General features: G+C 43.7%; 1 long non-coding RNA gene across 1 annotated transcript in view; it reads right to left on the bottom strand.

The window, feature by feature from the left end:
* LOC149863498 (uncharacterized) overlaps window positions 1-22,865 on the bottom strand; it is a 33,262-nt gene extending 10,397 nt beyond the window's left edge. The window contains exons 1-2 of the long non-coding RNA XR_016442516.1: window positions 22,682-22,865; window positions 11,243-11,359 (exon numbers count right to left, since the gene is read on the bottom strand). This is a non-coding gene — a long non-coding RNA (uncharacterized LOC149863498). The remainder of the gene's footprint in view (window positions 1-11,242; window positions 11,360-22,681) is intronic.
* Between the last annotated feature and the right edge of the window lie 4,791 nt (window positions 22,866-27,656).

The raw sequence follows: 27,656 nt of genomic DNA, 5'->3' as shown, positions 1-27,656 counted from the left end.
TGGTGGGAAAACTGTGTTACAAGGAGGACAGATGCAATATGGACTATACATTTGACAGACTAGGTCAACCGGCATCAAGGAAGGCTCAGATGCTCGAGAGGTACAAGATCACCTGTTAAAAAGGAAAAATGAGCTGCCATCTGCAGAACTGCTTGGTCAGATTTGACTAGTGCAATGACTGATCTCCCAAACCCCAGCTTGGCATCATCCTCCATTTGCTAGTGCAAGTTCCACAAATCAATCATTACCCAGGGTAGAGGTAGGAGTGTCTCACTAGTGACAAATGGTTGTCACGTTACACTTCACTGCGACTGACAACATTTGGAAATACGTAGCAACAGGTGGGGCAGAACCCAAATCCTCTAGTTTACAAAACATGGGTTTCTGTTGCATCACAATGGACAACATTTTCAAATGTAGGTACCCTAGAGCCAAGGTCAGGAGAACTTTGGCTGAGTTTGAAAAATAAATGATTTGCCCACTTTTTTCCTCAAATCATCTTCCTGTCACTTTCCAGTCTTTTCTTCCTCCTTATCCTACAGTTCAATCATAGAAAAACAAAGCTGGAAGGAACTTCAAGATGTCACCTAGTCCAACTTCCTTCTCAAGGCAGGATCATCCCTGTATCCCAGCCAACTATTTGTCCATCCTGCACTTAAAAACCCCCAAAGACAAAAACTAAACAACCTCTCTAGGTAATCTGTGCTTAACCACCATCACAGTTAAAAAATGTCTTCCTACTATATTACATAAATATCACCAGTTGCAGTTTAGGCTCATTACTTTTTGTCCTGGCCTCTGTGAACACAGAGAAAAATTGATCACCATCCTCTTGAAAATAACCCTTTTTGTACATAAAGACTATCAAATTCCCCCTCAATCTTCCCTTATACAAATGAAATAATCCTAGTTCCTCCATTTTTCCTTATATGTTATGTTTTCTAGATCTCTGATCATTTCTGTGGCTCTCGTAGGGAGTCTTAGCAGTCTGCCCACACCTTTCTTGAAGTACAGTGCCAAACACTGGACTCCAGTACACAGGCTTGGCAGTGCTGAATTTAATTGAAGAATAATCTTGTATTAGAGTCTTCTCTTAATACAAAGCAGTATACTATCAGCTTTCTTATGTATCAATATTATATTCATAGGATTGTAGAAAATGAGGGTTGGAAGGGACCTGAGAAGGTCATCTAATCCAACCCCTTGCTCAAAGCAGGATCATCCCCAACTAGATTGTCCCAGCCAAGGCTTTGCCTAGCCAGGTCTTAAAAACCTCCAAAGATGGAGATTCCACCACATCTCTGGGTAACAGTTCCTTATGAAGGAGTTTTTCTTAATATCTAACCTAAACTTCCCCTGCTGCAACTGGAGACCATTGCTCCTTCTTCTGTCTTCTCCCACCACTGAGAACAGTCCAGCTCCATCCTCTTTGAAATCACCCTTTAAGTGTTGAAGGCTGCTGTTAAATCCAGCTCAGTCTTCTCTTCTCCAGACTAAATAAGCCCAGTTCCCTCAACCCCTCCTCAGAAGTCATGTTCCCCAGCCCCCAAACCATTTTTGTTGCCCTCCACTGGACTCTTCCCAATTTGTCCACATCCTTTCTGTAGTGGGAAGCCCAAAACTGGACACAGTACTCCACATATAGCCTCACCAATGCTGAATAGAGGGGAAAAACCACTTCCTTCAGCTGCTGGCAATGCTCCTACTAATACAGCCCAGGATGCCATTAGCCTTTTTCTCAACAAGGGCACACTGCTGAATCATGGTCAGCTTATTGTCCACTGTAACCCCTAGAGCTTGGGTGCAGAGCTGCTGCTTAGCCAGCTGGGGCTGGTGCATGGGACTTGTTCCATTCTAAGTGCAGGACTTTGCACTTGTCCTTATTGAATCTCATGAGATTTCTTTTGGTCCACTCTTCCTATTTGTTGTCCTCTCTGAATCCTAGCCCTACCCTCCAGCATATCCTGCTTCTCCTCCCAAGCTTGGTGTCATCCACAAACCTGCTGTGGATGCACTCCATCCCATCTTCCAGGTCACTGATGAAGACATTGAACAAAACTAGCCCCATGACTGACCCCTGGCGCACTTTACTTGATACCAGCTTCCAAATAGCCATCAAGCCATCCAACTACCCTCTGAGCCTGACAATCCAGCCAGTTTTCTATCCACCTTACAGTCCATTCATCCAATCAACCTGTGCTTCCTTAGTTTGCTTGTGAAAATATTGTGGGAGACTATATCAAAAGCCTTGCTAATGTAAAGATATGTCACGTTCACTGCTCTCCCTGCATCCACACAGCCAGTCATTTTGTTGTAGAAGGCAATCAGGTTCCTAATCTAGTTCCTCCTGGGCTTGGAAATAAAGATACCAGCATATCATAGGGAAATACTGTTGCAAAAGTATTCCCAGGAAAATCTGATATATGAAATAACAGAAATCTCTCACGGAAAAGCCCAAGCCCAAGTTTGAATATGAAGCCATATGTAAGGGTGCTTGTCCTGAGTCTAGATATATGTATGCACCAAAAATCCAGATCCAATTTTCTCTCCTAGGATTCTGAGACAAGAGTCAAAGCCCAAGCCTAGTGGCTTTGCTTGTACATGTGAACCTCGGGTAAACTTCCAAATGTCTAGAGATGTATTTGAACTGAAACTTAAAATATGTCTCTAATACCTCTTTTCTGAGCCTAGGATTGCTGCCAAGAGATGTGGTCCTATTTATTTGCACCCATTCCCTGTGCAAATAAGCCCTCAAATTAGGCAATGCAGGTAGCTTTGAACAGCTGAGTGCATGCCCTGGTGCTGCTCTTAGGCTCTTTCTCATTTGGGGGAATTACACAGAAGTTAGCGTAAATTCTGCTTTCTAAGTATGAAATTCCTTGATACAAAATTACAAAAACCCCTTCATGTTTTGCTGCTGGAATCCAACCAGTAGCTGTACTAATGACATTTGATCTGCAAAAGCAAGACCATCCCTAACTATACAGCAAGACCAATCCCCAACGGTATCATCCCATATCGTTGATTCATACCCTGTGTGAAGTCCCCTATACACCTCATGTCCTTTTCTGCAGTCCTGTAGCCCAGCTGGTCACTTCTGATTTTGTCTCTGCATTTGGTTGTTTCTTTCCAAGCGCTTTGCCTTCAGTGAATTTCCTCTGATTTCTTTCAGACCATTTCTTAAGTATATCAGGCCCATTTTGAATCCCAGTCCTGTCCTCCAAAGTCCCTGCTACCCCTGCCCTCCATATTCAAAGCTGACCCGTCCTCAGTAATACACACAGCAGAAGCAGGAGTTTACGCTCCGGCTCTTATCAATACCATCACTTGACAGTGGTGCTCAAAGTGCCATTTATGCGCCTTGTAAATAATTATGGTTCTAATCAGTATCACCATAAACACTTACATTTTATCGCCAAGGAGCTTTCAAACCTACAGCTGGAATCTTGCTAAATAGCAACTAATTCACAAGGCAAAACATGTTTCAAAAGTAATCTTATGTTCCCTCCTGCCTCAGCCCAGTAATAACTCGTGCACTGTATAAACATTTCAGAAGTGTGCTTAACGTGATCTCCTACAATATTAGCTTTCATCTTTTTTTTTTTTAAATAAATGGATCTGTTCCTCTGCCTAGCTGCAATGAAGTCCTATCTCTGGTCCTCTTAATTGCAAACAAAACCATCCAAACACGGTGCAATGCAAGATGCGTCAAGTTCCCATTCATCTCAATGTGGTCTTAATCTGATGAAGTTTCATTAACTGTTTCATTGCTGTTTGACTTCATAGGTTCCTGTGGCTCTTCTGGGACTCTGTGTGAAATCTGTGTTGTACAACTCCTTTTTATTTTTCCTGATGTGGGCCTGATTCCTCCCATTTATTTTTTTTAGGATATTTCCTAAAACTGAGCCATGCAAAAATAACCCTGATGCAAAGGAGAATATATGATCTCATGCACCTTGAGCACAGAAGACCCTTGAGCATTTTTATGCATGACAGCGAACTCCCAGGACTGGATTATAGCCTTAGCTTGCAATCCAGGAGGACCGTATGTTGTTTGTAATTACTTAGTGAAGAGTCTAAATTAAACCAGGTGTCTTCCCAGTTTTGCCAAAAAAAAAAAAGTTTGACACACACTAGCTTATAAAAAGATAGTTTTGCCAGATCACTCAATGATATATTATGCCAGCCACTCAAACAGCCCCAGCAGTGAAGCCATTTTCTCAAGGATGCAATTTTTTTTTTTAATTCAGAATAATAAACAGATTGGCTGGCTTTGTCATGAAAAATGCATGAAAGGGAAAGGTTCTATGAAGGAAAATCTGACAAGTTGTAGGTCACGAAAGTTTTGGTTCATATTATAGGGAAGTAAATTATTGCTGAAAACTTATTTCAAATGGTCCTTCTCTGATTGGCTCTTATTTTAGGGTGAACAAATACTTTAAGTATGAGTTGTTTCCATTGCTTGTTAGTGATTAGTAACATGCTGACTAGGGATACAGAAAGCGTGCATTGCTCTGATACAAAAGAAATGTTAAATGCAGTGCTTTCTTTCAGCAGCAAAATACTCTTTGTATGTCTATAATGCTTGTGAATTATATTGAGAACATTGTAACTTCGGTGCCTGACTTCAGGCACCTAGACATTTTTAGACATCATGGACATTTTGGTTGTTTGCATGGATACAAGTTATAGTCACTGCTACCCCTAAGAAAAGCAGCTTGAGTAAGGAAGAATTGTTTGGAGCTATAATATAACCTGACAGCTGCAATGTACTTTTGCTGCAGTAAGATCTAACTGCTATTAACAGGACCATTTAAAATCACACTGATAACACAGTGTCATCAATAAGTAGCATGGTGTTCAATGATGCTGAGTCCAGCTTCAGTATGCTCTGCAAATTTGAATATTTGACCTATGTAAACACAGACTTATGTGCTTAAAATGTTGGCCTACTTGCTAAAAGGATCTGTATGTTCCTTTCTATAATCAAACACATTTTAGGTGGGAACAGGGGATGACTTTTGAGAGGGAAGCAGAGCATGAGGTTGCACGTAACCTGGATCTATGTAGTCATCTAGCAGTAGTTGGAGTAAAACCAAAGAGCTACAGGGACTGTGATGCCATTGATTAACTCAGGAACATATGCTCCCCAGCCTCTGGCAGGGCAGTGGCAGGAGAGCTGTTAAGTAATGTGCTAGGGCTACAGATGCATGAGTGCCAAATGCTGCCTTCCATGGACCCATATGTAAATGGGCATCTAATTAATGGGGACTAATTAGGTGGTCAGACATAAGGCTTAGTCATATCATGCTTTTATGGACCACTGGCCATAGAAATGGGTGGTGCCTTAACAGTGCCACCCTGAGGGATGGACCTTTGACTTTGACCCGTTGTTTCCTTATGCTGTTTCATTTCTGTGTCCATCAGCTGCTGGAAGAATTCTCATCCACAGAAAGCAACAAAGGGTGCGGTGCTTGTGAGGCGTGCTATGCCTGTGTCACATGAACTACATCTACACGGCACAAGGTAGCTCTGTGCAGAGATACTGCATACTAGAGGCTAAAATGGAAGTAGTTTAAGCCCCCCTGGTGAAGAGTCTCACTGACGTGGCTATGCTGTGTCCGGTTCAGAAGCTAGCATGCACATACCTCAGGTGGGATCTCTTTCCACTGTACAGACATCTCTGCTGCCAACCACACTGGGCGCATCTCCACAATGAGACGTTTATTCCAGAGTTGCCTAATTAGCTCCGCAGTAAACGTCTCAGTGTCTACACATGCAGTGCTAATAGTGCAGAATAAATTAACGGCACTGCAGTTGTAAATACAACGTACTTGTATTTACGTATGTGTAAATACAACTACTCTCCTGCATTGGAGATTTTTACTTTGCAGCAATGCATGTGTAGATGCTGCCCCAGCTGGGCGCAAGGGTGCTTCAGTGCGGGGCTACCTACCGGCTCACTTCCCACTAGAGCACCCTCCTGTCCCAGCCAGGCCCTCCACAACCCATTAAGCTGGGTCAGAGCAGCTGTGGACTGGCAGGTTGACCCCCTGGACCCGCTGCCATCCAAGGCTGCTCTGATCTGGTCCCGGGCACATGTGTAAATGTGGTGCCTGGGAGCAGTGAAATCTGGTGCGGTATATGCTGGTGTTTATTGCTTCACCTTTAATAGCATGTGTAGATGTTCATACTGCTTCCTTCTTTTTAGATCACCTGTCTCTTTTCAGAAAAAGAAATTATTTTGTGCCCAGTAGCTTCTTCTTAAGCAGGGTACTATTTGCTTCTATAGGCACAAAACCCATCATACACTGCACATACACTCTCTGAATGACACTACATCATAAGGCATCAAACATTCAACATCAAACCTCAGACCTTGGGAACAATTTCCAAGGATGAGCCATCTGAGCACATGGGCACACTTACTTTGACAACCACATGTTCATGGGAGTAGTCCCACTAATTCCAATGTTGCTAGTCATGTACATGCTCATCAATGCACTGGTAACACAAGAGAATATGGCCTACTGACATCATGATTAAATAGGAATGAAATAACCCTGCTGCTAACATTTGGTTTTATTCCTAAAAGACTTGCATGGATGTGAACTTTTAATTTGGAATTTGATGGATGGAGGTGTCAGTATTATGTCATGCATCCACAGAGCTGCCTACACCTGAGACGTTTGGACACTAATGTCTTACTCATCTTCCTGGAAAACAAAGCAAGCATTGTACAGTATTTTCCATTGCTGTCACAGTACAGTCTCCCCTTTAGGTGAAAAATATTCTTGGGTCTCCCTGAAAATAAATGTCAATTCACTTCTGTAAAAATTACACAAAAGGGGAGTTGTGCATTAATCAGTGCACAGCACTGCTAATATGCAGCACTGGAGCAAAATTTGCTCCCAGGATTTCCTGGCAACAAAACAAAAAATCCCAGAAAAAAAGCAGCCCAACCCATGCCAAAGTGGTAAGTACTGGGATAAATGCAGAGACAGGGAACAGGCAGACCAGGATTGCTTTCCCACCTCTGAGCTACTTACTGATAAGTAGATTATATAGATAGAGGTAGAGATATAAATAAAGATACACACACACACACACACACGTGATCCAGGCTATGTGCAACCTCACGTTCTGCTTCCCTTTCAATAGTGGTCCCTTGTCCCCACCTGCAATGCATTTGATTATAGAAAGGAACACAGTTCCAATTTCATACAGATTCTTTTAGCAAGTAGGTCAAAATTTTAAGCACATAAATCTGTGTTTACATACATCAACTATTCCAGTTTGCAGAGCATACCAAAGCTGGTCTCAGCATCATTGAAAACCACGCTACTTACTGATAACACTGTGTTATCAGTGTGATTTTAAATGGTCCTATTAATAGCAGTTAGATCTTACTGCAGCACAAGTACATTGCAGCTGTCAGACTATATTATAGCACCAATCAATTCTTCCTTACACAAGCTGATTTTCTTAGGGGTAGCAGTGTCTATAACTTGTATCCGTGCAAACAGCCAAAATTTCCAGGATGCCTAAAAATTTCTAGGTGCCTGAAGTCAGGCTTCTTGGCTGCCTGGGGTGCAGGGTGCATCAAGACAAGGGAGCAGGCAGCCCTGGGCTGGCTGCTCTCCTGTCTCCACGTGTCTTAGCATGGGGGCTTCACTGCAGAGCCCCCGCACTGAGGCACACCACACCCTAAACAGCTGCTCTGCTCTGCAGCTGGGTAGGGAGCAGTGTGCCACAGCCTAAGGGCTCCACACGCTTCAGTGCAGGAGCTTCACTGTGAAGTCCCTGCACTGAGGCACGTGGAGACAGGGGAGCAACCAGCCCAAGGCTGCCTGCTCCCTGTCTCAAGACGCACCATAACCCAGCCAGGCAGGGAGTGGCTGGCAAGGGCACAGGGTGCCTCAGCACGGGGGCTCTACAGTGTACGGAGATTGGGGAGCAGGCAGCCCAGGGTCCCCATCTCCACATGCTGCTCCCCAGCTGGCTGGGGCATAGGGCACCTCAGCATAGGGGATGGATAGCCCCTACTTAGGCATCCTGTGCTCCAGCCAGCCCCCCTGCAGCACGTGGAGCAGTGGGACAATGTGTCCTGCTGCAAAGCGCATGGGCAGGGGTGTGCACTGCGACACAAAGTAGCGGCACAAATTTGTGCTGCTATTATTTGTGATCATGCTCCTGCTCATGTAGGCTGGGCCTAAGGTGTCACCCTGCCCTGCCTTCTGCCTGACTTCAAACTAACACAATAAACCACCTCTGGACATTGCTTGGGAGTAAGAGATGGGAAGCTACTGAGTTGCCAGCCCTCGAAGGACATTGGGTTTGCTCACCCCTGGTTTGCACTGCAGAGTCCAAGGATAGACATTACATGCCATGCCAAAGGCATCTTCATGTATAAAGGTACGGTCTGGTTCCCAGAGTGTTGTATTGCAAGAGCCCTCTGAGGGCAAACTAAAGAGATTGTTAATGTCCACCTGACCCCTGGTTGCTTCTTATAAGTGGGGCCAGTACAGAGATAAAAGGTGCACTACATAGTAAGTACAGACGGGTACATACCCTGTATGACACAGACGGGTATATACCCTGCATATCAAGGTCAAGACATGAAATATGCACCCTACAGCCTAACTATGAGCAAGGAACTCTTTCTAGTTAGTGGGAATTAGCATCAGAATGGAATTGACTAAATATTAGGTTATTTTCACAGTTGGCCAATTTTACTGCATCTCTGAAACCAGTAATGGAACTGAGCAGATATTTTTCAAATTCATGCTGCGGCCTAAGGAAACTAGGTGCAGCAATGATTAAGGGGCTGATCCGGCCAGAAAAAAAAACTAACATGGGAAAAGGAAGAAAAATCATTTTCCTCCAGCTCTCATTATTTCACATGCCTCCAGCTTGTCACACCTTACCGGTCTCTCCTTTGAGACTTTGGCCCTCTTTTTACGCCACCAATCAGTTTTGTTTTCTTATTTCCAAAGCATCTATTTCTGCAGGATTGCTGTGTTCCAGGTGAGGCTGAGCCTCTGCTTTCTATCATTCATAGATTTCATAGACATCAGGGCTGGAAGGGACCTCGGGAGATCATCGAGTCCAGCCCCCTGCCCAAAGGGCAGGAAGTCAGCTGGGGTCATAGGATCCCAGCAAGATAAGCATCCAATTTACTCTTGAAGGTGCTCAATGTAGGTGCTTGAACCACCTCCGCTGGCAGCCTGTTCCAGACCTTGGGGGCTCGGACAGTAAAGAAATTCTTCCTTATGTCCAGCCAGAAACGGTCTTGCAGGAGTTTGTGACCGTTCGGCCTCGTCATCCCTTGGGGCGCTCTGGTGAACAGACGTTCCCCCAGATCCTGGTGGTCACCCCTGATAAACTTATAGGTGGCCATCAGATCACCCCTGAGCCTGCGCTTTTCCAGGCTAAAGAGCCCCATGGCTCTCAGCCTGTCATCGTAAGATCTGTTTTCCTGACCTCTGATAGTTGTAATATTATCTCTTCCATTATTTGGAGTAGAGTTCTGTCTTCTTGTTTCTACTGCACTCTAAACAGAGGCTTTTAAATGAGCTGCCCCTAACGATGTCCACATCTCTATTCATACAGTCTGTATAAAATGCAGTTGTCTAGTGGCGTAGTGTGAACTGTTCATTCTAATCGGCATTACCTGTCACTTTTTTTATTAATAAGCTGCTTCTGCTACCTAGCCATCTTAGCTTTGCTAGAACCTGCCACTTCCTCAATTTCTCCACTCTAAGCTTTGCACAAGCTATAGATTGGATTGCCAGAATATTTAAAAATTGATCATGTTCCTTCAGGTTACATGAGACAATGGGTGCATCTACATGTGCAATTAACATGCAGTAAGGTTACTGCGCAGTAAAACAAGGCGCACTAAGATGTGGCTGGGAACGCATCTACACATGTGCCCTGTCAGGCACAGGTTTGTGTCTAATGGGAGCAGCCCAGTCCAGGGCTGTTCCAGCCCTGCCCTGCCCCACCTGCAGCAGCCAGGGGGAGCTCCAGGCTTCCCCACGTGCCAGGCCAGGGGCTGGCAGGGGGCACAGGGGCTAGTCCCAATGTGCACAGCACTGGGAGAGATGTGCCAGCTGCGGGGGCAGCTGTCTCCCAGCTCTGTGCACATCAGGATGGGGCCTGATGCGTACAGAGCCAGGAGACAGCTGCCCCTGCAGCCGGAACAGCTCCCTCCAGTATTCCTGGACACCTGCTTCCTGGGCTAACCAGGAGCAAAATTGCTGTGGCTATGCGCATACTCCAGTAATGCTTTTTGTTGAGTACATATTTCAGAGAGAGAGAGAAAGAATGAAAAAATACTTCTCTTTATTTAAAAAATGCATACAAGATCAGGCAACTACATCTATAATGGTACTCATATATTAGTAGTGGGGACCAGATAAATGCCTATACTAAAACCCATGGCTATGTTTATGTATTTAAAGTTCTTTTTAACCCATTTCAGTGCAAAAGGTCACCAGCAGACTCTAAATTAGTTTATCACTCAGTCCAAGTAAGTCTTATCATTTAGATCTCTCCGCACTGGTCTGTGAAGAAAATAAAAAGAGAACTGGATGACAAGTCCACCTATATCTCATGTAGACTTTCCTAGATTACTTTTTATTAGGGTTGCCCACCCTCCCAGATTGGCCAGGAGTCTACCAGACTCAGCATCGATCTCCCAGTGACTATTGAAAGCAATCCGGGAAATTTTAATGAGATATTTTAAGAAAATGAAATTAATGACATTACATCATGGGGGGGTATCTCCCGGGATAGCTTCAGTCAGAGTTGGCAACCCTACTTATTATGTAAATTAGAATATATTCCATGTTTCCTTTCTTTCTAGTAATTCTAATGCAAGTTTAACAGAAGAGAAATTCTATTCTCATGAGAAACTAAAATTGTGCAAGCCCTGTTCTTTTTCCACTGAAATTAATGACATAATTCCACCCCAAGTGCAGCCTCATTGTTTTTCCAGACAATATCGAGAAAAGTTTCTGTCATATTAACAACATTAATTTTTGTGCAACTTTCATTCCTAATTCTTAGGAAGGTCTAAAATAGATTTAATGGATTGAAGAAGTTTTTGCCACATTTTTTAAAGAAATAAACTACGAAAGTTGTGGTTAAGGGGGTTCCTTTACGTGGGGTGGACAAGAGGAAACCCATTTCTAGACCCCATTGTGGTAATCACAATAGGAGAAGAACAGTATTTTACCATTAGAAACAAGTATTTTCTGCTGGTCATCAAGCTTCAATAGACTCCTCCAGTTTCTTGTGTGTCTCTTGCTTGAAACCCTCTCTTTTAGCCACTCAATGCAATGCCTTGGGAGATCTAGAAAGAACAAAGTGGGCATTAAACATACAAACAAGGCAGGGGTCAATTACTGCATTAAAATCCCCAAGTGCATTGTTTTAACACAAATTTCACATTTGCTCTTGCATACTTTTAAGTGATTCCTTATTTTGTACCTTATAAATGGGCACCAGACGCCAGAGGGAATTATCAAGATTTCAGTGAAACTTGAGATGAAATAAGTAGCTTTACGTCGGGGGAGATTTAAGACGAAAGCATTCCAGGTTTTTTCAGATTCAACAACAAGGAGAATAAAAAAAAAGATGTAAAAAGCCCTTTTCTTCCACTTTAAAAAGTTTGTCGCGAAACATTTCAAAACATTTGTCCTTGCCTGCTTCTCTTTGCTCTGTTAAAGAAAGCTCTGGTACTGTATTCTCATCCTGGAAAAGCAGGCCTACCTTCCCCTCTCCATTTCAAATGTCCTCCAGCTGTATAAATGCCGTCCACTCAATCAAGACCTGTTTTGTAGCGTTACAGCTTACATTTGGTCTGTCTTCTCCTGCCACACGGGGGGCATGGGAGCATCGAGAGGGGTTAGTGCGGACACTGGCTTGCTTAACACTGTGTGTGGGCCAGTAGCCAAGTGATTCTGTTTAACAAGCTGGTCACAGAGCCACGTCTTACGTTGGAACATGGGGAGAATTAAAACATACATTTAAAATTAAATAATTCAACGTTGTTTTTTCCCTTTTTTAAAATTTTAATTAGAAACACTTTTTCTCCCTTAAAGCCCTCCTGGGTTGAGTTAGTTAGATCAAAGAACAGCAAGTTCTGTACAAGAACGATTCATGTCCCATTACTGAGGCTTTCATGAATGATCTGGCTGCATCCCGAGTGGATAAGATGCAAGTTTGTGGCTCGGCCTTTGAATGGAAGGGAGAGGGGATAGAGTTTTAGTGTCCCCGCGCTTAAAAATGGTGACGGGGGCACTTGAACTAGAGTTCGTTCAACAAGCTTTAGTTCAAGCACCCCTGCCACCATTTTTAAGTGCAGGGACACTGATACATGATGTGCAGGAGGCTGCTGGAGCACAGCAATTGCCACACTTCATCCGACTTGATTAACTGAGTCTGCTCCAATTCCAGCGGATCAGAGCAGCCTCTGCACTTGTGTATAGGCACCTTATATTTTTACTGGACATGCTCAGACTTCACCATGCATAAACAAAGTCACAGACATGCTATTTACATAGCCATGGTCATATTTGAAGTGTGATACCTTCCTCCTGAATTACGTTCTGAATGACATGCTTAAAAGTGAAAACGTTTCAAAAGAATACTACTACTTGTTGCTGTAAAATGCAAATATGTACAGGAAGCAAATGCAAAATTTACTTTCAGTGGGTGCATCTACGCAAGATGCTACTGAGTAGTCATTACCGCACATTTATTTAGTAGGGCTGTGCAAAGCTTAGGTCCCTGATTCGATTCAGCAGAGATTAAGCCGGATTTGGTGGCCGAATCTCTGAATCCGAAATGAATCAGGAGACCCTTTAATCTCTCTGAATTGAATTGGAACCCTCCAAATCAATTCAGAGAGTTTTGGAAAGATTTGGCAATTCGGACATAGACACAGTTTTAAATGTTTTTTATACATACCTCATGGTAGCAGGAGGCTTGTGACTGCTGTGATGCTGGGGCTCATGGAGTGTCCCACAGAAGCATGGGGGGCTCCCCAGTGCACTCAACAGCAGACCCAAAAGTGGACCAGAAGAACTTCCAGTCTACTTCTGTGTCCTTCGAGGAGCATGCCAGAGAGCCCGCCACACTCCCCCGGCTTGGCAGCTGGTGCCTCCTGGGTCTGGCGGGGCACCCGGGTACCCCTGTGGCTGAATGCCAAGCCAGGGAGGTGCGGGGCCAGGGGGGACCCAGTGCATTCCCCGGTGGACCCAGAAGTGAACCGGAAGTAGTTCCGGTCCATTTCCAGGTTCGCCGCTGAGCAAGTGGAGGGCCCCCCCCCCACGCTCCATCTGCCCCAACATCGCAATGTTCACAAGCCATGCTGGTACCTCAACATATGTGGAAAAAACTTTTAAAACTATGTCCGAATTGCTGATTCTCTGAATCAGCATCAAATCTTCAGGTTCAGATTCGGCTAAATTGACTCAGGGACGGTGATCCGAATCAATTAATTGAAACACTGTCCCTGATTCGGGCCAAATCCAAATCCAAATCTGAATTGAATAGGGCCCACTTCGCACACCCATATTATTTAGTACTTGATTAGACAAGAAGTAAATTAAGTGTACTGAAATTATACAAGTATTAGTAAATTTAGTACTAAATTTATACAAGTACTAACATTAATCAGGTGTTAAATAGATGTGCAGTAAGTGGAGCTACTGCATAGTAGCACCAGCAAACATCTTTTACATGCCTCTACTGCACATTAGCCTAATACTGTGCAGTAGCGTATTAGTACTGTCAGTGCTGTGATACTGCGCTTTATTATTACGGTGCCACCACACTGTATTATTCAGCTGCTGTGCAGTCAGTGTCTCATGTAAATGCGCCCAGTGAGTACTGAGGTATACAAAATTATCATTTCCTTTCTACACACGTGTGCTAGCAAAAGCCAATCACATGAATGTTTGTGGTCAATGACTGTAAGCAAAGTAAATTCATTTAGAAATTCTAATGAATATTTTTGGAAAGTCTCCCAACATCTCTGGTTACTGAAGCTTTCTATCTAGTTCCTGTAGTCTTCAAAGTAAGTAGCTTTCTTCAAGGGATTAAGAACCTTTCAGATGAATAAATGGCTAAACGCTTTGCTGTACTACACATCCCAAGTGCTTGGGTGCATTATGAACGATTGTCCTGTGGTAACTTCTTATTGTAAGCAAAATCTGAAACTTGAGTCATACAACTGTAAGTTCCAAGAAACAAAAGATAAATATGATCCTAGACCTCTAGGTTACTAGAGCATATATCTTATTCTGCTGTCACCTGGGAAGGAAATAGGCAGAAAAGTTTCATAGGATGTTGGTCTTCCTTTCTAGGTCTAGGATCTCCATGTGATTTGTCCTTCTTGGCCTTGGCTGAAATTTTGTCCCATGTTTTGTTGGAAAAATCACAATTTAAAGTAAATGGGGCAGAAGCGGGAAGGGTAACAGAAGAGGAAGATGAGAATGAGAAGTTGTTCTAACTACTTAGATCCAAATCTGTGTTGATCCAGAACCCTGCACCACCCACCCCACCGCCTTTTCCTACAGGAAAGGAAATTGTGGGGAAGGGAATATTATGCATACAGTTTGCAACCACTTTTCATCACATAGATTTGTTCTCAGCCAGCGGCACACTTTGAGAAGCAGGGTGGGACCTTCTAAAGCACTCTGTGCTGGGAAAACTCTGCTTTTGTTCAAGTCAACAGGAGTTTTGTTAGGTCTCATTGAGTCTTGACTGTTCCTATTGAAACCCTGACTGTAATTATTAAGGCTGAGATTATCCAGGGGGCCTGCAGCAGGTGGGCACACAGTTTACAGTGATGCTGAAACCTTAAACCAGAGTTGGGTGTCTAATGGGCCAAAGCTCCTTTGAAAACCTGAGCCTCCATTTCCAAATGGATTTTGCCCGAGCCAGCACCACGGTGAGGATTTTGGGGAGTTGTGTGGTCTGAGCTGATCCATAATCCTATAGCCATACTTTAAGACACTACTTATAGCTTGTTTTGTTTTTGATTCATTTGATGATCCAGACTTTTTAGCACTGGAAATGTTTATGCCCCAATTACATATTGCATATTTGATGCACTGAATTCTTCTGACATAAATATGAAGAGTTATTTGCATCAAAGCTTAGTTGGTTGGAAACCTTCCTATATATATTACACACTATATATAATACTTTCCTGACCTATAGCCCCTAAGGGCCAAATCTAATCCTGTTGAAGTCAATGAGAGTTTTGCCATTTACTTCAACAGAACCACAAGGTGGCCCTAAAAGAACAATATGTACTTCATTACTGCAAATTAAATAAGTGTTTTCTTAGTATAGCGATATAACATGCTATCTCTCTGAATGAAGGAGTTACTGTCTCATACATTTTTATTGCATGCATATATATTTGAAACCATTTCAAACACAATATTGTTTTATCAGCTTTTGTTCTTAGCTTTTCAACTTAGGTTTTTCAACCTAAGAATGAGGAATGTCATTTTTTATCTTGGCTGGCATCTCAGTGTTCCTCTAACTTTTAAAAGAGCCCTTTATGCTTAACCTGAAGTGTTGGAGAGGCCAAAATCCTTTTCCACATTTCTGTTAAATAACTGGGCTATTTTAGGCTGAGTTTAGCACAGAAAGTGCTCTTGGCTGACCTATTGGCCACAGGTCATATAGCTAGGTATACTGTCCTGAGGTCAGCAGTGTGCCGTGATACCTTCAGAATTTGGCAGTTAGCTGAGCCATTTGCAAACCCATTTTGGACTTTCTGGAATACGTGTTTTTCAGCTTCAAGCTTGCAAACTCATTTGTTGGTGATGGATGGTCTCTATTAAGAGGTTAGTCCTAACAGAGTCTGCTCCAGGGGCCTGCTTCCTTGAATGTTTATACATTCTTTTTTAATGCTGCTGCTCACGGTACTTCTCAGATGCGGATGAAATATCACAACCACACCCACACTTTGGCAGAGGGGATATTCCAAAAAATGCTTAAGTGATTTAGGATGTGTCTAGACCAGCTGCGTCGCATCCCAGAAATGGTGCAACAAAGTGGCCTGAGCACATGACAATCGGCAGGTCTAACACGGCATGTCTGAAAGCAGAACTGGAAGTGGGCTTTAGGCTTTGTTGCCTCATTGCCAGGAAAGCAAGGGCAAATAGATGTGGGGGGAGGGTGCTTCTCAGCACCACTCCTGGGTGGGCTATGGAGGCGGTGTGGCCATACCTGGGGACAGTGCCGGATGATGACATGCCAAGGCCCTCAGCTCTGTCCAGCTTAAGAGGCCCCATACAATAAAAATAATCCATACTTCCATGAAAATGGATTTTCATGAAATTTTAAGATGAGTTATTGTTATTTCTGCACAAATTTATGAACTCAATATGAATAATAACTGGGGAGTCATATATAGGTATATTTTGCTCATATTAGAATGAAAATGTCCATTTTTTTTTCTTATTTAGAGGTCCCTTATATTGTGAGACCCTAAACTGTAGTTTAAGTAGCTTAAGTCTAAATCCGGCACTGCCTGGGGAAGCCTAGAGGTTCATACACTACTCTAACAGCAGCAACTACAATGTAGCGTAGACCTTCTGGAGCTAACTGTAAACTAGCTAGCTGGACTCCAAGTAGCAGTCTCGTACCAGTAGCTTAGACTAAACACCCAAGTATTTATTTCCATGCTGCTAGGACAGGTTTTTCAGCCTACATAGGGCCCCATGCTGTCATGCTGCCCTGCTCCTGTACCTGAGCCAGATAGCTGAAACCCTGTAGTGTAGCTTAGTTGTGTCCTAGCTGGACCTTTTAGCTGTATCTGACGTCTTCGTATTAAAAGTGGCTTCATTCTCAATGAATGCCAATGATGGCTGTTAGCAGGATTTTTCTGGTGAATGAAAACACAGGCCACTGAAATATTTTTGACCACTTCGGACCAACGTTTCGGTGTTGATTACTGGGAGGCGCTAATCCTCTGTAGAAGGTTTTTCATACAAAGTAGGGGTAATGTCTGAGCATTTCTGAACTGCGTGGAAATTGGAGTGAAAGAGAAAGAGAGAGATGAAGCAGTGGGCAGGATACACCTGCTTTTCCCAGAAGCATTTTGAACAGCTGAAAGGGAGAGGCAGGAGTGAGGGTCTAGCTCCCCAGAAGGGAGGAAGCTGAGTCCTCAAGGTGAGTGATGGGCCCTAGACAAAGATCACAGTTGATTGCAGTTAATGCTTTCATCCTCAGGGACCTGTAGCAGATGAGCTCTCCACCCTGAAAGGCTGCTATTAAAAAGCCCTCTCTAAAACATGTACACATAAGCAAGAGGTAATGAAAACAAGGAGCTGGCAAAGAAAATTAAACCTATGGCGGGTGTCGCAAGGGTGAGACGTCTTCCTTCGCAGCAATACCAATGCATCTCAGCTCTGACCTGCAGCATCCCCCTGCATTCTTGGCACAGGATCTATAAAACCTGTGCTGTCCTGATCTGGCACCCCCTTCAAAAAGACTGATAAGGGGCCGGGCAGAGAGGTGGTTTTGTGCTGTGCCGAAGGGGAGGAATAGGAGAAGGCCCATAAACTCAATCTCACTTGTTACCCGAGGCCACTTCTGAACTCTAGTTTCCAGAGGCTGGAATGTCCCCTTCTACTTAACACTGGAGGGGGAGGCCAAACTACCTGCAGGGTTTCAAACCTACAGCTTTAAACAAGAATGTGATTAATGTGTGGCTTTGAATGTCATGTATTATATTGAACTGTATACACTGCTCAGGGCATGGAGGCTTTTCCTTTTAAAGTGCAATACAAATGTGAGCTTGAACTGGGGGGGGGTGGAGAAAGGAAAGCACTAAGCAAAAGTATTTCCATATGTATTTTCAGAATGCAGTGCCTGAAGGACAGAGGGTGTGCTGGGAGTTATGCTATGTTCGACCAAATCAAGCCCCAGCTTTGAACAGGGCCAGCGAAGATGCACTGTCTTCCCTTGTAGAAGAGCTGTTGAACACTTCACAACTGCCAAGAATGCCTAGAGAGCTCTCCTTTCCTGTGTATCTGCTCCCCCCTCACCCCCTCCAGTGGATCATTAGTGTTAAACTAACATGTACAGTACTTTTCCACATGCCCCCCCCAGCACACATCAGGATTATTATTTCTCAGCAACCAAAGCTCTGATTCAAACAGAATATCCTTAAACTAACTTGAGTCCTGAACCTGCAAGAGGATCTACAAAGCTAGACCTTCTCACATGTGTATGAGCTCACTGGAAGCTGCCGAGACAAAAGGGGACTCTGCCTCTTGGTACTGGGGAAAGATGTATGATCATTTTAAATACACTGACTTCAATTAGTCCAATTAATTTAATAATAGAGGCACCTTTAAAAAAGAAACAACTGGAAAGTTTTGAAAAGCAAGGATGAGAAAGATGCATTTCAAACATGGGCTCTTCCATTTGCAATCTATGACCTTGGGGAAGTGGCTTGACCTTCTTGTGCCTGTAACAGTCTGTAGTTAATGTCTGGGGGCAGCAAAGGAACCTTGTGAAATTTAATTAACGGGTGTAAAATTCTTTGAAAAGTACTTTGCAGTTAAAGTGTCAGATGGTAAATACCTGATGTGCCGTAACAGTTTCTGGCCAACTGCTAAATCTCTGATCCCTTTTCATGCTGGAGCTACCTCTGCAAGCCCAGGGATTCGTTTGGGGAGGAAAGAATGGGTAGCCTGTGGTGCAACACTACAGAGCTTGTATTAAAATAGTGTCTGGGCATGGGGAAATAATCCCTAGAAAAAATCTATTTGATTAAATTTACTTTTCTGCTTGTGAATTTCCAAGAGCTTGAATCACTGTTTACTCAAAAGTGTTTGAATTAGTGGATAGAGCCTTATGGATGAGAATGGGGCTTCTTGATTAAGAGCAAGGGTTGCATATTCACATCCTAAAGCTTTAGTTTATGATAGTTATGTTCCATGCGGTGAATGCGGACACATGATACAATTACTATAGAGTCCGGTTGTAAAAATACAACCCACAAAGCTATTTCACCTGCCCCCTGAGGCTCCTAGGAGGGTAAGCTCCTCAACAGAGGAGGGGGAGCAGTGAAAGGAAGGAGGCAAGCAATGTTCACTCCTGCATAGCCACCCAGCCCACCACCACCAGTTGCCCTACCACTGGGTCCAATCTGCTCCCCAAGACTCCTCCCAGTCCTCCTGTAGGAGACTCACAGTCCAAATCTAGCCAGGAGCACTGGTGAGTTTGATACCCCTGCTATAGAGTCATTTATCTCAGATTATATTCTGCAGTAAAGAGCAGATGCATGACTCCCAAACTACCTCCCTGCAGTAGGTGATACTACAGGACCTGACCACAAGGTGACCACAGAACCTGTTTGCATTGAGCAAAGGTCTACCCTGGGAGATGGAAATAAGGGAACAAAGGACCTGTACACTGCACAACTTACACTTGCATATTGTTATTCCTCGCTTGCAGAGGGATATCTTCACTGTAGTGGAGTGACTTCCACTAGTGTGATGCTGTGCATCAAATATCAGCTCCACTTTTAATATAGTGCAGGTCTCCAGCAGTCTTGCAAAGACAGGGAGATATATTCTTAATGATTCTTCCTCTCTCCAAAAATGAATCTTTAAGGTAAACTGTCTTCCATCTCCCTTTATTTGTTAGCATGAGCATTATTTCAGGTCCAGGTAGGGTTTACAATCCAGGCCACAAATAAAAGTCCCCTCTGATCTTTAAAGTCAAGTTAAACTCAAAGGCAAGGAAAGATTTGCATCCTAGTTCCTCTGATCACAAAACCCAGTGCACAGTTGTCAAGGCCAGAGCCAGCTTTGCAGTAGCTTGTAGGGAAGGATGAATAGATCCTGTCTGGTCTAAATCTTGTACCAAAGCCAGAATTGCATGCGTTTCACTGGACACTGGTTTAACCCAGAAACATTGGCCAAGACTTCCATTTGAGATGGCTCATCAGGGAATACCATTTGCTGGCTGTATGGAGAGGTCTTGGCAGAATACTGGAGTTAATATAAATGGCTACCTTTTTATAAAGGTCAAGTCTTGGGGATTCCATAAGGATTTGCATCTGGGACTTCACCTGCTTGTGGGAGCGGGCAGGGCTGGTAAAGGGGAGAGGGGCACAATAGCTGAATAAATAGGGTCTAGCTCAGGAAGCAGATTGGACTATATAATGAATAGGAAAATGGAAGATTGCTATCTTCAAACAGCCTTCAGCCCCTGTGTCCCATGATTGCACTGTCGCCAACCTTAGGATTTCAGGAAACGCATAAGTAGGCGCATATGCCACCAGCAGCAAAGAGTTGCCTGATTTGACAGGCCCGGTGAAGGTAGGAGAGACACAATGAACATTTCCAGATGGTGGATATAAGAACTACAAGCACAGTTCCTGGACATGACACATTTTTTATATTGATTTTGCTGACTTCTATTGAAAATACATATTGGAAAAGTATTGGTTCCGTGGGTATTAGGAGGAAAGAAATCCAGCGCAGAGTAAAAATAATTCCTAAATCCCAAAACAACTCTGAAACTATATTCACTGCCTATGAAATCCTAGAGAAAATTAATAGCCCTGTGGGATAAATCCTACAGATCATAATTAATAAGGTAACTTCCTGCAGAACGTTCAATCCAGTTTCTAGAATAGCATCTCATGGATATAATGCATTCTATAAATGCTTGGAGTATTTTCTATAGAAGCCTGTAGGGATGGAAACAAATTCTCTCAGACTTCTCTATAAAAGTGTGTTTTCAAATTTTGTACTTTCCTTCAGCAAAACTGAACTATGGAAGAAATACATGCATGCTGCATTCTTGCATTGGTTAGCATTTACCTCTCAGGTGGTTTGACCTGTCTGTGAGCTCATTACACTGGTATTTATTAAATTCTGAACTTCCCAGTATATCCAGAAACCCTCCATTGAGGGTGTCAGCTTTGTCTTGTTTAACCAACCTCCTCCTCCATTTTTAATTTAAGATGGCCAGACCTCCTCCAGTCTTTTAATTAACTCTAAGAGGGAAAATAGGGAGTCTTGCAAGTTCCTTACGCCAATTGACAAACATGTTGGTATGCTCATCCACTTCCATTTGCAGGATCTGACCAAGGATGAAGATCCTTTCTTCTATATCTATAGATATATAGATAGATAGATAAATTAGATATCTATATATTTAAACATAGCTATGCATCTCTCTCTCTCTCTATATATATATATATATATAGAGAGAGAGAGAGAGAGAGAGAGAGATGGATATATAGATATACACATGTGTGTGTTTCTTCTATACAAACACATATATTGTGGAAGCATTTTTTTTTGCATGGGTTTATTTGGATCAAAAACTTCAAATTCATCAAAACTGTCATGGGCGATTTGCAGGATGTAAAGATACCGACAGGCCAATCAGCTTTGGTGTCACAAACAATTACATGCCACAGAATGATCCCAATTAGTAAACACCCTCCTAATAGGCCAACTCCCCAAGGATGTTGATTGCTTGTGACAGTGTTTTTCAGACTGTCTGCTAGAAAAACACAATTCAAGCTTTTGCGGGCTGGGTTTTGGCAAATGCCTTGTTACCCCTCCAAAAGAATCTGTGCATGAATAATTAAAAATATATTGGAGCAGAAGCATTATGTACATTCAGCTTTGTCACTCTAAATCCTTTTATAACGAGGCCTAGTCCTTGAACGCATTCAAGTGGAACTCCTGAGCCAGGGGTGTCAAAAACCCTAGGCCAGACCTGGACCACAGGGCTCTTTGCAGGCTGGATTCACGGGGCCAGCAGCTGTAACAGAAGCAGGTTCAGCAGTGGCTGTCACAGGTCCTTTGGTGGCACCAGGAGGTCCAGCAGCAATGTCAGAGGTCTAGTGTTGCCTGCAAAGTTTTGGGGCCGGTGGTAGTGGTGGCAGGGGTCTGATGGGGCAAGCTCTTACATCTTGTAGCAGGGTGACCAGGGCTATATCATACAGGACCATGTCACACAGTCCTTGTTCGCTCTCCTGCCAATGATGGCCATGTCTAGTGAGGCCCAGAGGCCCTGAAATCTGAGCCATGCCCTCTGGCCGCATGCTAACCTCCGGTAGCCCATTGGTAGTCTAGTAGGCTGGATCCAGCCCATAAGCCACAAGGTTAGCACCATTTTATACCCTTCTGCTTTGCGCTTCAAGTTTTATACCATTGGAAGTAACTGTTTTCATGTTGAGTCTTGAGTCTTTGAATTACATTTTGCCAGTAATTGCTGCCATTTTCTACACTGTTTGCTTTGACAGGGCCACCTTCAACTTTTGTGCACCTCTTCCATATTCAGAGGTTGGAAATATACTCACACTTCCCCTTTCTCCTTCATTCTATTCTCTATTTTGTCCCTTAGTGGCAAGTCAAGGCTTTTCAAGAGTGGACGGAAGGGTGAAACTGGGGTTTGCCTGGCCTGAGCTGGCGGTAGAAGAGGCTGGGGAGAACATGAAAGTTGGTTGCTTATTTTTCAATTAAGGCAGGTTACCTGAAACATTTTACACCATCATTTCAAAGAACACTGCCCCATCCTTACCACCCACGCTGCTACTTTTGCAGAGGAAGGAATGAAAGAAAGAGTCAGAGTACAAAAAAGGGATAAAACAAGAAATTAGAGCTGGTACCTTTATTCAACCAGATATCTGATACTGCCAGACTCGGAGAATAGGCTGCAGTTGCTCACTCCTCTTCAACCTGGACAGTGAACTTAATCCTGATTTATCTGTCTGCATTCTTCAGCCAGTCGCCAGCTGATGTCTTCCTTTTCCACAAACACACTCTCACCCATACAGCATACAAAAGAGTAAAAGGTCGAGCACTTATGTCAAGCTACAGAGCAATACAAAATGGAGTTTCTTAAGGCAATGCAAAACTTAAGAAAATACATAAGAATAGAAGCAGTAGGCAAAAGTCTATTTCCATGTTATTTACCTAACATCAAGCTGGTATTTATGCTATTTGCATAACACTATGCCCCCTTCCCCTCCCCCAGTTACACCACTAGGAGATTCCAGTCTATGGATGGGATTATAACATGGGCTGGTGGCTTTAGAGAACCATTATTGCTGCCCACTGAAGCATCAGGTACAAATACCATTAGAGACACGGTAGCAAAGGTCTGATCTAGTTTAGTAAGTCTTAGGATCCCTTCACTGAGAAAACACCGCGGGCACTGATAGACGGAGGCCCCTGCTCTAACTCATTATACTTTACAAAAAGCACCATGGGCTAGAGCAGCCCTGGTGATCCAACAGACGTCCACCTGTTGGGTCAGGGGTTGGGGATCGAGCCCCACTTTGGAACCGATCCAGCTGAGGAGCCTACCTGCAGCTTCTCCCCCGTAGCCCTGCTCCCCTCCCAGCTTTGGTGCTGGAAAGGATGGGGAGTGAGCTGTGGGCTGGGGTTTGCCTGGCCTGAGCTGGCGGTAGAGGAGGCTGGGGAGATGGGGGACCAATCCATACCACCCCCCAGCTCAGGCTGGGCAAACCCCAGCTTACAGTTCACTCTCCCTCTCTTTCCCACCCCCTTCCTGCAGATAGCTCAAATCAGGTGACAGATTGATCCTAGAGAATGAAAAGTCCCTAAGGTACTCCAAAGTGGAGCTCTTTCATCTGATCTCCCCTTAGATGAGGGTTGATTTGTCATGAGATTGGCCATTTTTAAAGCACTCTGCAGCTGTGCACGTGTGTTATGACACTGATGTAGAGTGCTTTCAGGGGGGCGATCGTGCAACACATGTAACTTCTGTCTGCGCCCTTGGTCTAGCATTTTAAACTCTCTGATTCCAAAGTAACTGCTGTATACAAAGGGGTCCAAACAGCACTTATCACCCTAGCAATATCATCTTCCCAAGTAAAAGGATGAAAGAGAAACAGAGACTTCATGCAAAATAGTATACCTGCAGTTCATTGCAATTTTGCTACTGATGTCCGCTAAGAATGGCGCAGCCAGGATCTGGGTCAAATCCTGTGTAAATTAGATGTGTAAAATCCCCTTCCCTTTATTTACAGGAAGCTAAGCAAACTCAGTACTATAATTCCGTTCAGGTTCCTAATCAATCCTTTTTAAAACCTTTGTTCCTCTTTGTTTACCTCCCTGGATGTATTCTGGAATCTGGCAGCCCCGCATGGAAATTTACCTCTAGGGGATCATTTAAGAGTAAAACATCCCCATTCTTCCACCATGTGGAGGGAATACTTTGATGCAAAGTGGTCAGCCTAGAGGAATATAGAGTTACTGGAAGCTCAGGAGTTTTTTTCCAACGCAATCAGCACTAAGTAACTGAACTACTGTGTTTGTATCTCTCAAAGGACCCAGAGCTACTGCAGAAGCTCTGGACCATCCATTAATGGTTAATTCATCACCATTTGAGCTCCTTAGTTTGCAGCTGGAAGTCTTGCTGAAAAATAAACTACCATTCACACACAATTTACTCAGCTTGACAATGTTCGTTTCTGTCATGTGGAAGAGTAATTCCTTCCACTCTGTGGATGACTACACGAACCTCTGTGGCCTGCCATCATCCATTGAAACCTGTCATGCATCTCCATGCAGATGTATGTCTATAGTTAGTTACCTCTTTATCCATAAAGAGATGGGAAACACTTATTTGGTCATTTATACCATCATCCAGGCAATGTGCTGTTGTTCCCAAGGTACATGTATTAGTGCCCTGTTCAGTATTTTTCAACCTGACAACAATGAGATTTGCATCATTTTCTCTGGAAGCTTATTCATAAGGCTAAGACATCTCTCTTTTTTTAGAAGGCCTTTCCTGTTTTTCAGCTTGAACTTTGCTTCTGTCACATTACTTCCAGTTATCCCATTCATGCTTTTCTAAAGAATTCTTCCATACACTTCAGGCACTTGCTGATGAAGACCTCCCTTTTTATCCCTAACAAAGCTTCTGTACAATTGCGTCTTTAAACTTTCAGACAAAGCAATGTTGAGTAGCTTCCACTCCTCCTTTTCTGCTCCTGAACTCCATTTCACCTTATTACTATTTTCCTGGTAAATACATGCCTACAGTTGGCCAGATTCTCACCTGTGTCACTCAGTGTGTTTCCAGAGATTACAATAGAGCTATGCCAATTTACCCCATTTGACAACCTGGCTCCATGTGCCAAATGCCGTTACACCAGGGCTTGTCCATGAGTGAGGGCCTCTGAGCGTGCAACCCCAAATTGCAAACTTCTGTCTAATTTGCTATCAGCTTCTACATCTCTTTCAGCCTTAAAGCCTTCAGGGTTTCTCCTTTCCAGAGAATTTTGTTTCAGATGGTTTTTCCCAGATGTACAAGCTTACTTTTTTTTCCCCCAGCCTCATTAGCATTTAGTACTTTCAGCCCATATTTCTAGCCTTTCTGCTTCCCTCTACTTTATGTCTATGTCTGTAATGATGTTTGCAATCCCTCAGCATCTGTAAATTTTATTAGCATCCTATTTACGCTCTCATTAGAATAATTAATAAATGCTAAATAAAAGGGATGCAATACCAGCTCCATTAGCCACCTCGCTTGGAATCTCCATGTCTACCACTATGTATCAGCTGTCCTTTCTCTATGGGCTGTCAGTGACTTAATTCATGTACCAGTGTTCAAACCAAGCCAATCTGAATGACTGTTTTGGTGAGATTGCATAAGACACTGTATCAAATGTTTTAGTAGAGTCCAAAGGCAACAAATCTATTGCATTCCCTCTGTCCACTAATTTTTTCTTTTGCATAATTGAGGATGAAATTGCATAACTGTTTAAATCCCCTGCCTGAGTACCATAGCCTGTGGGTTTGAGGACTCCAGGAGTTAGTCTAGGAATTTGTCTCGCTTTTCTGTTTATGGTGGCCTATGCCTAATCTTTCTCCTTTATTTTTCATCCTTTGCATCTTTATCTGCCATTTCACCAGAATCCAGCAGGTCTTCTCATTTTCTGTTTCTAACATCAAAGGCACAAATGGGAGGGAAGGTCCCAATTCACAAGAAAAATCAATGGGAATTAAGGGTTAAATCCTATTTCAACTGTTTGGGCCTAAGTGGCACTTACGTACATTTTAGATTCCACGTGGCTATACTTGGCATGTGCTTACCTACTCAGGAGTTTGCACTATGGTTATGTCAGCAAAATGGACTTGTCAAGGTGCTGTGCATAACAGCAAGTCCAAAACTTTTGTCACACAAAAACTGTAATTGGTGGGTGTTAGATGCTAGAGGAGGAAGAGAAGGGCTCAAACTATTTAGTCCAATGGTTGGGGCAGGAGAGCTGTATTCTATACAGTACACCACTATTCCCCTCTAGAAGAGGCTTGAATCTGTAAGTCCTGCTTTCCAGCATAGTGCTTTGATCACCAAGTGGTAGGCCAAGCATTGCCTAGAGCAGGTATGGCCAACCTGCAGCATAGGTGCCACAAGCGGCACATGGCAGACTAGGGAGGGGACAGGCAGCACACCAGCAGATAGGGTAGGAAACCAGAAAGCAGAGCAGCCGATCAGTCAGGGAACAGCAGATTGGACAGGGGCACAGGGCAGGGAGCAGAAAGCAGAGCAGCCAACTGGGCATGGAGTGGCACTCAGGGAAGTGCGAGGTTTATCTGTGGCATGCCGGCCAAAAAGGTTGACCCTCACTGGGCCTAGAGGACTTTCCAGCCCTTCTCTCAAAAGCAGCCCACTGGACAGTCAGGAAGGGAAGATATGTGGGGGCAAAGGGAAAAGTGCAAGCTAGGAGGGTGGCTCAGTGAGATAGTTTCTGCTCCATAGGGACCAGGGGTCCCTCCATCCTAAGGCAGGATCTATCACTGCTATTTATCCATAGTCCTCTCTACCCCTCCACTTAACGCTGGCTGAAAGAAGCCAGAGGGAGAGGTCCCTCCCCCCTGCCTCCTAAGGGGGTTGAAAATATCCCACTGCTATTTGCCCAATGAATAGAGAAATGCAAGAAGCAATGAGCCAATTTCAGGAGTTCTCTGGGCAGAACCTAGACCCACAGCCTGGTGATTAGAGCAATTATATTGGAAAAGGGAAGATCTCTAAGTGGGGAAGGAGCAAGAACCTGTGTCTCCTGCTCTTTGAGAAAATGCCCTATCCACAGGCTCGGGGTGGGAGAGAGAGGGGCGTTTTAATTAGAGTGGTTTCTGGACTCGATGAAATGATTCTGATCCAATGTGCTCAAATTAAGATGTGAATGAGCACATCTATAGGCAGCTAGGCTACAGGGATAAGAGGTGGGATGGTTGCCCCCATCCTTCATTTTGCCTCTAGTAGGTACCATGCTGTGTAAGACGATTCTCCTATAGGTTCAAACAGAATCCAAACTGTGAACAAGTACCCAAAATTGCAGTTAGATGGCTACAGAAGTGCTACTTGGATGCGCTGGCTCCAAATTCCTACATTTATTCTAATCCTGTCTTTACTGTGAGTCTTTCTAGCTACCTCCCATCAGCAGATACACCCCCCCGCATGAGAGTGGTCGTTGAAACAGAATACAACCAAACTCCTGTTTTGGCCAAAAACACTACCACATTACACTCTTCCATCATATCTCTGTTACCATGTGAAGGATCCAAATGTTCTAGACCTCATGTCATCTCCAGGGGTCACGTCATGAAATC

The sequence above is a fragment of the Crocodylus siamensis genome, chromosome 5 (assembly GCF_052110815.1).
Source record: "Crocodylus siamensis isolate JL-2025a chromosome 5, ASM5211081v1, whole genome shotgun sequence".
Lineage (NCBI taxonomy): Eukaryota > Metazoa > Chordata > Crocodylia > Crocodylidae > Crocodylus > Crocodylus siamensis.
This window is presented reverse-complemented; position numbering and strand designations above follow the sequence as displayed.